Source organism: Heptranchias perlo, chromosome 16 (assembly GCF_035084215.1).
Source record: "Heptranchias perlo isolate sHepPer1 chromosome 16, sHepPer1.hap1, whole genome shotgun sequence".
In the NCBI taxonomy this organism is placed as follows: Eukaryota; Metazoa; Chordata; class Chondrichthyes; order Hexanchiformes; family Hexanchidae; genus Heptranchias; species Heptranchias perlo.
This window is the reverse complement of record NC_090340.1, coordinates 217,751-232,126: the sequence shown is the minus strand read 5'-3', so window position 1 is coordinate 232,126 and position 14,376 is coordinate 217,751.

Sequence of the window (14,376 nt, the reverse complement as noted above, 5' to 3'; positions counted from 1 at the left end):
CCCTGGGATTCTTTTCCTCTCTCTGGCGTTCAGTTCCTCTTTCTCTCCGGTTCAGTTTCTCTCTTTGGAGTTCAGTTCCTCTCTCTATCTTTCTGGGGTTCACTTTCACTCTCTCTGGGGTTCAGTTCCTCTCTCTTTCTCTCTGGTGGTTCAGATCCTCTCTCTGTGGGGGTTCAGTTCCTCTCTCTGGCGGATCATTTGCTCTCTCCGGGGTTTAGTTCCTCTCTCTCTGGGGTTTCAGTTCCGCTCCCTGCAGGTTCAGTTCCTGTCTCCCTGGGGGTTCAGTTCCTCTCTCTCTGGCAGATTTGTTCCACTCTCTTTGGAGTTCAGTTCCTCTCTCTTTCTGGGGTTCAGTTCCTCTCTCTCACTGGTGGTTAAGTTCCCCCTCTCTGGGGTTCAGTTCCACTCTCTCTGTGGTTCAGTTCCTCTCTCTCTCTCTGGGGGTTCAGTTCCTCTCTCTCTGGGGGTTCAGTTCCTCTCACTCTGGGGCTCAGTTCCTCTCTCTCTGGGGCTCAGTTCCTCTCTCTGGGGTTCAGTTCCGCTCTCTCTGGGGTTCAGTTCCGCTCTCTCTGGGGCTCAGTTCCTCTCTCTCTGGGGCTCAGTTCCTCTCTCTCTGGGGGTCAGTTCCTCTCTCTCTGGGGGTCAGTTCCTTTCTCTCTGGGGCTCAGTTCCTCTCTCTCTGGGGCTCAGTTCCTCTCTCTCTGGGGCTCAGTTCCTCTCTCTGGGGTTCACTTCCTCTCTTCTCTGGGGTTCAGTTCCTCTCTCACTCCCTCTGGGGGTTCACTTCCTTTCTCTCTCTGGTGTTCAGTTCCTTTCTCTTTGCGGATTCAGTTCCTCTCTGTCTGGGATTCAGTTCATCTCCCCCACTGGGATTTAATTCCTCTCTCTGTCCGGTGGTTCTGTTCCTCTCTCTCTGGAGTTCAGTTCCTCTCTGTCTGGGGTTTGGTTCCTCTCCCTCTGGGGTTCAGTTCCTTTCTCTCCTGAGTTCAGTTCCTCTCTCTGGGGTTCAGTTTCTCTCATCTGGGGTTCAGTTTCTCTCTCTCTGGGGTTCAGTTCCTCTCGCTCTCTCTGCGGATTCAGTTCCTCTTGCTCTCTCTGCGGATTCAGTTCCTCTCTCTCTCTCTGGGGGTTCAGTTCCTCTCTCTCTGGGGTTCAGTTCCTCTCTCTCTCTCTGGCGTTCAGTTCCTCTCTCTCTCTGGGGTTCAGTTCCTCTCTCTCTCTGGGGTTCAGTTCCTCTCTCTCTCTGGGGTTCAGTTCCTCTCACTCTCTCTGGGGTTCAGTTCCTCTCTCTCTCTCTGGGGTTCAGTTCTGCTCTCTCTGGGGTTCAGTTCTGCTCTCTCTGGCGTTCAGTTCCGCTCTCTCTTGGGTTCAGTTCCGCTCTCTCTGGGGTTCAGTTCCTCTCTCTCTGGGGTTCAGTTCCTCTCCCCCTCTGGGGGTTTAGTTTTTCTCACTCTGGTTGTTCAATTTTTCTTTCCCTGGGATTCTTTTCCTCTCTCTGGCGTTCAGTTCCTCTCTCTCTCCTGTTAAGTTCCTTTCTTTCTCTCGTGGTTCAGTTCCTCTCTCTTTGGAGTTCAGTTCCTCTCTCTCTTTGTGGCTCAGTTCCTCTCTCTATCTTTCTGGGGTTCACTTCCACTCTCTCTGGGGTTCAGTTCCTCTCTCTTTCTCTCTGGTGGTTCAGTTCCTCTCTATATGGGGGTTCAGTTCCTCTCTCTGGCGGATCATTTGCTCTCTCCGGGGTTTAGTTCCTCTCTCTCTGGGGTTTCAGTTCCGCTCCCTGCAGGTTCAGTTCCTCTCTCCCTGGGGGTTCAGTTCCTCTCTCTCTGGCAGATTTGTTCCACTCTCTTTGGAGTTCAGTTCCTCTCTCTTTCTGGGGTTCAGTTCCTCTCTCTCTCTGGTGGTTAAGTTCCCCCTCTCTGGGGTTCAGTTCCACTCTCTCTGTGGTTCAGTTCCTCTCTCTCTGGGGCTCAGTTCCTTTCTCTCTGGGGCTCAGTTCCTCTCTCTGGGGTTCAATTCCGCTCTCTCTGGGGTTCAGTTCCGCTCTCTCTGGGGTTCAGTTCCGATCTCTCTGGGGTTCAGTTCCGATCTCTCTGGGGTTCAGTTCCTCTCTGTCTGGGGTTCAGTTCGTCTCTCCCTCTGGGGGTTTAGTTCCTCTCTCTGTCCGGTGGTTCTGTTCCTCTCTCTGTCTGGGGGTTCAGTTCCTCTCTCCCTGGGGTTCAGTTCCTCTCTCGCCTGGGTTCAGTTCCTGTCTCTGGGGTTCAGTTCCTCTCTCTCTGGGGCTCAGTTCCTCTCTCTCTGGGGCTCAGTTCCTCTCTCTCTGTGGCTCAGTTCCTCTCTCTCTGGGGCTCAGTTCCTCTCTCTGGGGTTCACTTCCTTTCTTCTCTGGGGTTCAGTTCCTCTCTCACTCCCTCTGGGGGTTCACTTCCTTTATCTCTCTGGTGTTCAGTTCCTTTCTCTTTGCGGATTCAGTTCCTCTCTGTCTGGGATTCAGTTCATCTCCCCCTCTGGGGGTTTAATTCCTCTCTCTGTCCAGTGGTTCTGTTCCTCTCTCTCTGGAGTTCAGATCCTCTCTTTCTGGGGTTCAGTTCCTTTCTCTCCTGAGTTCAGTTCTTCTCTCTGGGGTTCAGTTCCTCTCACTCTGGGGTTCAGTTCCTCTCTCTCTGGGGTTCAGTTCCTCTCTCTCTGGGGTTCAGTTCCTCTCGCTCTCTCTGGGAATTCAGTTCCTCTCGCTCTCTCTGGGGATTCAGTTCCTCTCTCTCTGGGATTCAGTTCCTCTCTCTCTCTGGGGTTCAGTTCCTCTCTCTCTCTGGGGTTCAGTTCCTCTCTCTCTCTGGGGTTCAGTTCCTCTCTCTCTCTCTCTGGGGTTCAGTTCCTCTCTCTCTGGGGTTCAGTTCCTTTCTCTCTCTGGGGTTCAGTTCCTCTCACTCTCTCTGGGGTTCAGTTCCTCTCTCTCTCTCTGGGGTTCCGTATCTCTCTCTGGGGTTCAGTTCCACTCTCTCTGGGTTTCAGTTCCGCTCTCTCTGGGGTTCAGTTCCACTCTCTCTGGGGTTCAGTTCCGCTCTCTCTGGGGTTCAATTCCTCTCTCTCTGGGGTTCAGTTCCTCTCTCTCTGGGGTTCAGTTCCTCTCCCCCTCTGGGGGTTTAGTTTTTCTCACTCTGGTTGTTCAATTTTTCTCTCCCTGGGATTCTTTTCCTCTCTACGGCGTTCAGTTCCTCTCTCTCTCCTGTTAAGTTCCTTTCTTTCTCTCGTGGTTCAGATCCTCTCTCTTTGGAGTTCAGTTCCTCTCTCTCTCTGTGGCTCAGTTCCTCTCTCTATCTTTCTGGGGTTCACTTCCACTCTCTCTGGGGTTCAGTTCCTCTCTCTTTCTCTCTGGGGGTTCAGTTCCTCTCTCTATGGGGGTTCAGTTCCTCTCTCTGGCGGATCGTTTGCTCTCTCCGGGGTTTAGTTCCTCTCTCTCTGGGGTTTCAGTTCCGCTCCCTGCAGGTTCAGTTCCTCTCTCCCTGGGGGTTCAGTTCCTCTCTCTCTGGCAGATATGTTCCACTCTCTTTGGAGTTCAGTTCCTCTCTCATTCTGGGGTTCAGTTCCTCTCTCTCTCTCTGGTGGTTAAGTTCCCCCTCTCTGGGGTTCAGCTCCTCTCTCTCTCTCTGGGGTTCCGTACCTCTCTCTGGGGCTCAGTTCCTCTCTCTCTGGGGCTCAGTTCCTCTCTCTCTAGGGCTCAGTTCCTCTCTCTGGGGTTCAGTTCCGCTCTCTTTGGGGTTCAGTTCCGCTCTCTCTGGGGTTCACTTCCGATCTCTCTGGGGTTCAGTTCCTCTCTCTCTCTGGGGTTCTGTTCTTCTCTGATTCTTGGGGGTTCAATTCCTCTCTCACTGGGGTTCCGTTCCACTATCGCTGGGGTTCAGTTTCTCTCTTTCTCTGGGGATTCAGTTCCTCTCTCTCGGGTACAATTCCACCCTCTCTGGGGTTCAGCTCCTCTCTCTCTCTCTGGGGTTCCGTACCTCTCTCTGGGGCTCAGTTCCTCTCTCTCTGTGGCTCAGTTCCTCTCTCTCTGGGGCTCAGTTCCTCTCTCTCTCGGGCTCAGTTCCTCTCTCTGGGGTTCAGTTCCGCTCTCTTTGGGGTTCAGTTCCGCTCTCTCTGGGGTTCACTTCCGATCTCTCTGGGGTTCAGTTCCTCTCTCTCTCTGGGGTTCTGTTCTTCTCTGATTCTTGGGGGTTCAATTCCTCTCTCACTGGGGTTCCGTTCCACTATCGCTGGGGTTCAGTTTCTCTCTTTCTCTGGGGATTCAGTTCCTCTCTCTCGGGTACAATTCCACCCTCTCTGGGGTTCAGTTCCTCTCTCTCTGGGGTTCAGTTCCTCTCTCTCTGGGGTTCAGTTCCTCTCTCTCTGGGGGTTCAGTTCCTCTCTCTCTGGGGGTTCAGTTCCTCTCTCTCTGGGGGTTCAGTTCCTCTCTCTTTGAGGTTCAGTTCCTCTCTCGACGGGGTTCAGTTACTCTCTCTCTCTTTGGTTCAGTTCCTCTCTGGGGTTCAGTTCCTCTCCCTCTGGGGTTCAGTTCCTCTCTCTCTGGGGGTTCATTTCCTCTCTCTCTGGGGGTTCATTTCCTCTCTCTCTGGGGGTTCAGTTCCACTCCCTCTGGAGGTTCAGTTCCTCTCTCTCTGGGGTTCAGTTCCACTCTCTCTCTTTGGTTCAGTTCCTCTCTGGGGTTCAGTTCCTCTCCCTCTGTGGTTCAGTTCCTCTCTCTCAGGGGGTTCATTTCCTGTCTCTCTGGGGGTTCATTTCCTCTCTCTCTGGTGGTTCAGTTCCACTCCCTCTGGAGGTTCAGTTCCTCTCTCTCTGGGGGTTCAGTTCCTCTCTCTCTGGGGGTTCATTTCCTGTCTCTCTGGTGGTTCATTTCCTCTCTCTCTGGTGGTTCAGTTACACTCTCTCTGGGGTTCAGTTCCTCTCTCTGGGGTTCAGTTCCTCTCTCTCTGGGGGTTCACTTCCTCTCTCCCTGCGGTTTCTGTTCCTCTCTCTCTCTCTGGACGTTCAGTTCCTCTCACGCTGGGGTTCAGTTTGTCTTTCTCTCTCTCTGGTTCAGTTCCTCTCTCTCTGGGGGATCAGTTCCTCTCTCTCTGGGCGTTCAGTTCCTCTCTCTCTGGGGGTTCAGTTCCTCTCTCTCTGGGGGTTCATTTCCTCTCTGGGGGTTCAGTTCCTCTCTGGGGGTTCAGTTCCTCTCTCTTTGAGGTTCAGTTCCTCTCTCTTTGAGGTTCAGTTCCTCTCTCTCGGGTTCAGTTCCTCTCTCTCTGAGGTTCAGATCCTCTCTCTCTCTGGCGGTTCAGTTCCTCTCTCTTTGAGGTTCAGTTCCTCTCTCTTTGAGGTTCAGTTCCTCTCTCTCTCTGGGGTTCAGTTCCTCTCTCTCTGGGGGTTCAGTTCCTCTCTCTCTCTGGGGGTTCATTTCCTCTCTCTCTGGGGGTTCAGTTCCACTTCCTCTGGGGGTTCAGTTCCTCTCTCTCTGGAGGTTCAGTACCTCTCTCTCTGGGGGTTCAGTTCCTCTCCCTCTGGGGGTTCAGTTCCTCTCGCTCGGGGGGTTCAGTTCCTCTCGCTCGGGGGGTTCAGTTCCAGTCTCTCTGGGGTTCAGTTCCTCTCTCTGGGGTTCAGTTCCTCTCTCTGGGGTTCATTTCCTCTTTCTGGGGTTCAGTTCCTCTCGCTCGGGGGTGTCAGTTCCTCTCTTTCTGGGCTTCAGTTCCACTCTCTCTGGGGTTCAGTTCCTTTCTCCCTGCGGTTTCTGTTCCTCTCTCTCTCTCTGGAGGTTCAGTTCCTCTCGTGCTGGGGTTCAGTTCCTTTCTCTCTGGGGTTCAGTTCCTCTCTCTCTGGGGTTCAGATCCTCTCTCTCTCTGGCGGTTCAGTTCCTCTCTCTCTGGGGGTTCAGTTCCTCTCTCTTTGAGTTTCAGTTCCTCTCTCTCTCTGGGGTTCAGTTCCTCTCTCTCTGGGGTTCAGTTTCTCTCTCTCTGGGGTTCAGTTCCTCTCGCTCTCTCTGCGGATTCAGTTCCTCTTGCTCTCTCTGCGGATTCAGTTCCTCTCTCTCTCTCTGTGGGTTCAGTTCCTCTCTCTCTGGGGTTCAGTTCCTCTCTCTCTCTCTGGCGTTCAGTTCCTCTCTCTCTCTGGGGTTCAGTTCCTCTCTCTCTCTGGGGTTCAGTTCCTCTCTCTCTCTGGGGTTCAGTTCCTCTCTCTCTCTCTGGGGTTCAGTTCCTCTCTCTCTCTCTGGGGTTCAGTTCTGCTCTCTCTGGGGTTCAGTTCTGCTCTCTCTGGCGTTCAGTTCCGCTCTCTCTTGGGTTCAGTTCCGCTCTCTCTGGGGTTCAGTTCCTCTCTCTCTGGGGTTCAGTTCCTCTCCCCCTCTGGGGGTTTAGTTTTTCTCACTCTGGTTGTTCAATTTTTCTTTCCCTGGGATTCTTTTCCTCTCTCTGGCGTTCAGTTCCTCTCTCTCTCCTGTTAAGTTCCTTTCTTTCTCTCGTGGTTCAGTTCCTCTCTCTTTGGAGTTCAGTTCCTCTCTCTCTTTGTGGCTCAGTTCCTCTCTCTATCTTTCTGGGGTTCACTTCCACTCTCTCTGGGGTTCAGTTCCTCTCTCTTTCTCTCTGGTGGTTCAGTTCCTCTCTATATGGGGGTTCAGTTCCTCTCTCTGGCGGATCATTTGCTCTCTCCGGGGTTTAGTTCCTCTCTCTCTGGGGTTTCAGTTCCGCTCCCTGCAGGTTCAGTTCCTCTCTCCCTGGGGGTTCAGTTCCTCTCTCTCTGGCAGATTTGTTCCACTCTCTTTGGAGTTCAGTTCCTCTCTCTTTCTGGGGTTCAGTTCCTCTCTCTCTCTGGTGGTTAAGTTCCCCCTCTCTGGGGTTCAGTTCCACTCTCTCTGTGGTTCAGTTCCTCTCTCTCTGGGGCTCAGTTCCTTTCTCTCTGGGGCTCAGTTCCTCTCTCTGGGGTTCAATTCCGCTCTCTCTGGGGTTCAGTTCCGCTCTCTCTGGGGTTCAGTTCCGATCTCTCTGGGGTTCAGTTCCGATCTCTCTGGGGTTCAGTTCCTCTCTGTCTGGGGTTCAGTTCGTCTCTCCCTCTGGGGGTTTAGTTCCTCTCTCTGTCCGGTGGTTCTGTTCCTCTCTCTGTCTGGGGGTTCAGTTCCTCTCTCTCTGGGGTTCAGTTCCTCTCTCGCCTGGGTTCAGTTCCTGTCTCTGGGGTTCAGTTCCTCTCTCTCTGGGGCTCAGTTCCTCTCTCTCTGGGGCTCAGTTCCTCTCTCTCTGTGGCTCAGTTCCTCTCTCTCTGGGGCTCAGTTCCTCTCTCTGGGGTTCACTTCCTTTCTTCTCTGGGGTTCAGTTCCTCTCTCACTCCCTCTGGGGGTTCACTTCCTTTATCTCTCTGGTGTTCAGTTCCTTTCTCTTTGCGGATTCAGTTCCTCTCTGTCTGGGATTCAGTTCATCTCCCCCTCTGGGGGTTTAATTCCTCTCTCTGTCCAGTGGTTCTGTTCCTCTCTCTCTGGAGTTCAGATCCTCTCTTTCTGGGGTTCAGTTCCTTTCTCTCCTGAGTTCAGTTCTTCTCTCTGGGGTTCAGTTCCTCTCACTCTGGGGTTCAGTTCCTCTCTCTCTGGGGTTCAGTTCCTCTCTCTCTGGGGTTCAGTTCCTCTCGCTCTCTCTGGGAATTCAGTTCCTCTCGCTCTCTCTGGGGATTCAGTTCCTCTCTCTCTCTCTGGGGGTTCAGTTCCTCTCTCTCTGGGATTCAGTTCCTCTCTCTCTCTGGGGTTCAGTTCCTCTCTCTCTCTGGGGTTCAGTTCCTCTCTCTCTCTGGGGTTCAGTTCCTCTCTCTCTCTCTCTGGGGTTCAGTTCCTCTCTCTCTGGGGTTCAGTTCCTTTCTCTCTCTGTGGTTCAGTTCCTCTCACTCTCTCTGGGGTTCAGTTCCTCTCTCTCTCTCTGGGGTTCCGTACCTCTCTCTGGGGTTCAGTTCCACTCTCTCTGGGGTTCAGTTCCGCTCTCTCTGGGGTTCAGTTCCACTCTCTCTGGGGTTCAGTTCCGCTCTCTCTGGGGTTCAATTCCTCTCTCTCTGGGGTTCAGTTCCTCTCTCTCTGGGGTTCAGTTCCTCTCCCCCTCTGGGGGTTTAGTTTTTCTCACTCTGGTTGTTCAATTTTTCTCTCCCTGGGATTCTTTTCCTCTCTACGGCGTTCAGTTCCTCTCTCTCTCCTGTTAAGTTCCTTTCTTTCTCTCGTGGTTCAGATCCTCTCTCTTTGGAGTTCAGTTCCTCTCTCTCTCTGTGGCTCAGTTCCTCTCTCTATCTTTCTGGGGTTCACTTCCACTCTCTCTGGGGTTCAGTTCCTCTCTCTTTCTCTCTGGGGGTTCAGTTCCTCTCTCTATGGGGGTTCAGTTCCTCTCTCTGGCGGATCATTTGCTCTCTCCGGGGTTTAGTTCCTCTCTCTCTGGGGTTTCAGTTCCGCTCCCTGCAGGTTCAGTTCCTCTCTCCCTGGGGGTTCAGTTCCTCTCTCTCTGGCAGATATGTTCCACTCTCTTTGGAGTTCAGTTCCTCTCTCATTCTGGGGTTCAGTTCCTCTCTCTCTCTCTGGTGGTGAAGTTCCCCCTCTCTGGGGTTCAGCTCCTCTCTCTCTCTCTGGGGTTCCGTACCTCTCTCTGGGGCTCAGTTCCTCTCTCTCTGTGGCTCAGTTCCTCTCTCTCTGGGGCTCAGTTCCGCTCTCTTTGGGGTTCAGTTCCGCTCTCTCTGGGGTTCACTTCCGATCTCTCTGGGGTTCAGTTCCTCTCTCTCTCTGGGGTTCTGTTCTTCTCTGATTCTTGGGGGTTCAATTCCTCTCTCACTGGGGTTCCGTTCCACTATCGCTGGGGTTCAGTTTCTCTCTTTCTCTGGGGATTCAGTTCCTCTCTCTCGGGTACAATTCCACCCTCTCTGGGGTTCAGTTCCTCTCTCTCTGGGGTTCAGTTCCTCTCTCTCTGGGGTTCAGTTCCTCTCTCTCTGGGGGTTCAGTTCCTCTCTCTCTGGGGGTTCAGTTCCTCTCTCTCTGGGGGTTCAGTTCCTATCTCTTTGAGGTTCAGTTCCTCTCTCGACGGGGTTCAGTTCCTCTCTCTCTCTTTGGTTCAGTTCCTCTCTGGGGTTCAGTTCCTCTCCCTCTGGGGTTCAGTTCCTCTCTCTCTGGGGGTTCATTTCCTCTCTCTCTGGGGGTTCATTTGCTCTCTCTCTGGGGGTTCAGTTCCACTCCCTCTGGAGGTTCAGTTCCTCTCTCTCTGGGGTTCAGTTCCACTCTCTCTCTTTGGTTCAGTTCCTCTCTGGGGTTCAGTTCCTCTCCCTCTGTGGTTCAGTTCCTCTCTCTCTGGGGGTTCATTTCCTGTCTCTCTGGGGGTTCATTTCCTCTCTCTCTGGTGGTTCAGTTCCACTCCCTCTGGAGGTTCAGTTCCTCTCTCTCTGGGGGTTCAGTTCCTCTCTCTCTGGGGGTTCATTTCCTGTCTCTCTGGGGGTTCATTTCCTCTCTCTCTCTGGTGGTTCAGTTACACTCTCTCTGGGGTTCAGTTCCTCTCTCTGGGGTTCAGTTCCTCTCTCTCTGGGGGTTCACTTCCTCTCTCCCTGCGGTTTCTGTTCCTCTCTCTCTCTCTGGACGTTCAGTTCCTCTCACGCTGGGGTTCAGTTTGTCTTTCTCTCTCTCTGGTTCAGTTCCTCTCTCTCTGGGGGATCAGTTCCTCTCTCTCTGGGCGTTCAGTTCCTCTCTCTCTGGGGGTTCAGTTCCTCTCTCTCTGGGGGTTCATTTCCTCTCTGGGGGTTCAGTTCCTCTCTGGGGGTTCAGTTCCTCTCTCTTTGAGGTTCAGTTCCTCTCTCTCGGGTTCAGTTCCTCTCTCTCTGAGGTTCAGATCCTCTCTCTCTGGCGGTTCAGTTCCTCTCTCTTTGAGGTTCAGTTCCTCTCTCTTTGAGGTTCAGTTCCTCTCTCTCTCTGGGGTTCAGTTCCTCTCTCTCTGGGGGTTCAGTTCCTCTCTCTCTCTGGGGGTTCATTTCCTCTCTCTCTGGGGGTTCAGTTCCACTTCCTCTGGAGGTTCAGTACCTCTCTCTCTGGAGGTTCAGTACCTCTCTCTCTGGGGGTTCAGTTCCTCTCCCTCTGGGGGTTCAGTTCCTCTCGCTCGGGGGGTTCAGTTCCTCTCGCTCGGGGGGTTCAGTTCCAGTCTCTCTGGGGTTCAGTTCCTCTCTCTGGGGTTCAGTTCCTCTCTCTGGGGTTCATTTCCTCTTTCTGGGGTTCAGTTCCTCTCGCTCGGGGGTGTCAGTTCCTCTCTTACTGGGCTTCAGTTCCACTCTCTCTGGGGTTCAGTTCCTTTCTCCCTGCGGTTTCTGTTCCTCTCTCTCTCTCTGGAGGTTCAGTTCCTCTCGTGCTGGGGTTCAGTTCCTTTCTCTCTGGGGTTCAGTTCCTCTCTCTCTGGGGTTCAGATCCTCTCTCTCTCTGGCGGTTCAGTTCCTCTCTCTCTGGGGGTTCAGTTCCTCTCTCTTTGAGTTTCAGTTCCTCTCTCTCTCTGGGGTTCAGTTCCTCTCTCTCTGGGGTTCAGTTCCTCTCTCTCTCTTTGGTTCAGTTCCTCTCTGGGGTTCAGTTCCTCTCTCTCTGGTGGTTAAGTTCCCCCTCTCTGGGGTTCAGTTCCACTCTCACTGTGGTTCAGTTCCTCTCTCTCTCTCTGGGGGTTCAGTTCCTCTCTCTCTCTGGGGGTTCAGTTCCTCTCTCTCTGGGGCTCAGTTCCTTTCTCTCTGGGGCTCAGTTCCTCTCTCTGGGGTTCAATTCCGCTCTCTCTGGGGTTCAGTTCCGCTCTCTCTGGGGTTCAGTTCCGCTCTCTCTGGGGTTCAGTTCCTCTCTCTGTCCGGTGGTTCTGTTCCTCTCTCTGTCTGGGGGTTCAGTTCCTCTCTCTCTGGGGTTCAGTTCCTCTCTCACCTGGGTTCAGTTCCCGTCTCTGGGGTTCAGTTCCTCTCTCTCTGGGGCACAGTTCCTCTCTCTCTGGGGCTCAGTTCCTCTCTCTCTGGGGCTCAGTTCCTCTCTCACTCCCTCTGGGGGTTCACTTCCTTTATCTCTCTGGTGTTCAGTTCCTTTCTCTTTGCGGATTCAGTTCCTCTCTGTCTGGGATTCAGTTCATCTCCCCCTCTGGGGGTTTAATTCCTCTCTCCGTCCGGTGGTTCTGTGCTTCTCTCTCTGGAGTTCAGTTCCTCTCTTTCTGGGGTTCAGTTCCTTTCTCTCCTGAGTTCAGTTCCTCTCTCTGGGGTTCAGTTCCTCTCACTCTGGGGTTCAGTTCCTCTCGCTCTCTCTGGGGATTCAGTTCCTCTCGCTCTCTCTGGGGATTCAGTTCCTCTCTCTCTCTCTGGGGGTTCAGTTCCTCTCTCTCTGGGGTTCAGTTCCTCTCTCTCTCTGGGGTTCAGTTCCTCTCTCTCTCTGGGGTTCAGTTCCTCTCTCTCTCTCTGGGGTTCAGTTCCTCTCTGTCTCTCTGGGGTTCAGTTCCTCTCTCTCTGGGGTTCAGTTCCTCTCTCTCTCTCTGGGGTTCAGTTCCTCTCTCTCTGGGGATTCATTTCCTCTCTCTCTGTGGTTCAGTTCCGATCTCTCTGGAATTCAGTTCCTCTCTCTCTCCGGTTAAGTTCCTTTCTTTCTCTCATGGTTCAGTTCCTCTCTCTTTGGAGTTCAGTTCCTCTCTCTCTCTGTGGCTCAGTTCCTCTCTCTCTTTCTGGGTTTCACTTCCACTCTCTCTGGGGTTCAGTTCCTCTCTGGGGTTCAGTTCCTCTTTCTATGGGGTTCAGTTCCTCTCTCTTTCTGGGGTTCAGTTCCTCTCTCTCTGGGGGTTCAGTTCCTCTCATTCTGGGGTTCAGTTCCTCTCGCTCTCTGGGGTTCAGTTTCTCTCGCTCTCTCTGTGGATTCAGTTCCTCTCGCTCTCACTGGGGATTCAGTTCCACTCGCTCTCTCTGGGGATTCAGTTCCACTCGCTCTCTCTGGGGATTCAGTTCCACTCGCTCTCTCTGCGGATTCAGTTCCTCTCGCTCTCTCTGGGGATTCAGTTCCTCTCGCTCTCTCTGGGGATTCAGTTCCTCTTGCTCTCACTCGGGGTTCAGTAAATCTCTCTCTCTGGGGCTCAGTACCTCTCTCTGGGGTTCAGTTCCGCTCTCTCTGGGGTTCAATTCCGCTCTCTCTGGGGTTCAATTCTGCTCTTTGTGGTTCAATTCCCCTCTCTGGGGTTCAGTTCCACTCCCACTGGGGTTCAGTACCTCTCTCTGGGGTTTCAGTTCCACTCCCTCTGGGGTTCAGTTCCTCTCTTTCTCTGGGGGTTCAGTTCCTCTCTCTGTGGTTTCAGTCCCACTTTCTCTGGGGTTCAGTTCCTCTCTTTCTCTGGGGTTCAGTTCCTCTCTCTCGGGTTTAATTCCACCCTCCCTGGGGTTCAGTTCCTCTCTCTCTGGGGTTCAGTTCCTCTCTCTCTGGGGTCCAGTTCCTCTCTCTCTGGGGTCCAGTTCCTCTCTCTCTGGGGTCCAGTTCCTCTCGCTCTCTCTGGGGATTGAGTTCCTCTCTCTCTCTCTGGGGTTCAGTACCTCTCTCTGGGGTTCAGTTCCGCTCTCTCTGGGTTTCAGTACCTCTCTCTGGGGTTCAGTTCTGCTCTGTCTGGGGTTCAGTTCCTCTCTCTGGGGTTCAGTTCCCCTCTCTGGGGGTTCAGTTCCATTCTCTTTGTGGTTCACTTCATCTCTCTCTGGGGTTCAGTTCCTCTCTGGGATTCAGTTCCTCTCTCTCTGGGGTTCAGTTCCTCTCTCTCTGGGGGTCAGTTCCTCTCTCTCTGGGGGTTAGTTCCTCTCGCTGGGGTTCAGTTCCTCTCTCACTCGCTCTGGGGCTTTATTTCCTTTCTCTCTCTCTGATGATTCAGTTCTTCTCTCTCTGGGGGTTCAGGTTTTCTCTCTCTGTGGTTCAGTTCCTCTCTGGGATTCAGTTCCTCTCTCTCTTGTGGTTCAGTTCCTCTCTCTTTCTGGGGTTCAGTTCCTCTCTCTTTCTGGGGTTCAGTTCCTCTCTCTTTCTGGGGGTTCAGTTCCTCTCTCTCTGGGGTTCAGTTCTTCTCTGTATCTGCGGGTTCACGTCCTCTCTCTGTGGTTCAGATTCTCTCTGGGGTTTAGTTCCTCTCTCTCTCTGTTGGTTCAGTTCCTCTCTTTCTCTGGGGATTCATTTCCTCTCTCTCTCTGGGGTTCAGTTCCTCTCTCTCTCTGGGGATTAATTTCCTCTCTCTCTCTGGGGTTCAGTTCCTCTCTTTCTCTGGGAATTCATTTCCTCTCTCTCTCATGGGGTTCAGTTCCTCTCTCTCTCTGGGGATTCATTTCCTCTCTCTCTCTGGTGTTCAGTTCCTCTCTCTCTGGGTGTTCAGTCCCTCTCTCTCTGGTGTTCAGTTCCTCTCTCTCTGGGTGTTCAGTTCCTCTCTTTCTCTGGAGGTTCAGTTCCTCTCTCTCTCTGGGGATTCATTTCCTCTCTCTCTCTGGTGTTCAGTTCCTCTCTCTCTGGGTGTTCAGTACCTCTCTCTCTGGTGTTCAGTTCCTCTCTCCCTGGGGTTCAGTTCCTCCCTCTCTGAGGGTTCAGTTCCTCTCTCTCTGAGGGTTCAGTTCCTCTCTCTCTGGGGTTCAGTTCCTCTCTCTCTGGGGTTCAGTTAGTCTCTCTCTGGGGGTTCAGTCCCTCTCTCCCTGGGGGTTCAGTTCCTCTCTCTCTCTCTGGGTGTTCAGTTCCTCTCTGTGGGGGTTCAGATCCTCTCTTTCTGGGTGTTCAGTTAATGTCTCTCTGGGGGTTCAGTTAATCTCTCTCTGGGGGTTCAGTTCCTCTTTCTGGGGGTTCAGTCCCTCTCTCCCTGGGGGTTCAGTTCCTCTCTCTCTGGGGGTTCAGTTCCTCTCTCTCTGGGGTTCAGTTCCTCTTTCTGGGGGTTCAGTCCCTCTCTCCCTGGGGGTTCAGTTCCTCTCTCTCTGGGGTTCAGTTCCTCTCTCTCCCTGGGGGTTCAGTTCCTCTCTCTCTGGGGTTCAGTTCCTCTCTCTCTCTGGGGGTTCAATTCCTCTTTCTTGGGTTTCAATTCCTCTTTCTGGGGGTTCAATTCCTCTCTCTTTCTGGGGGTTCAGTTCCTCTCACTGCGGTTCAGTTCCTCTCGCTGGGGTTCAGTTCCTCTCTCACTCCCTCTGGGGTTTCATTTCCTTTCTCTCTCTCTCGTGTTCAGTCCCTCACTCTCTGGGGTTCAATTCCTCTCTCTCTGGGGTTCAGTTCCTCTCTCTCTGGGTGTTCAGTTCCTCACTCTGGTGTTCAGTTCCTCTCTCTCTGATGATTCAGTTCCTCTCTCTCTGGGGGTTCAATTCCTCTCACTCTGTGGTTTCAGTTTTTCTCTCTCTGTTATTCAGTTCCTCTCTCTCTCTTGTGGT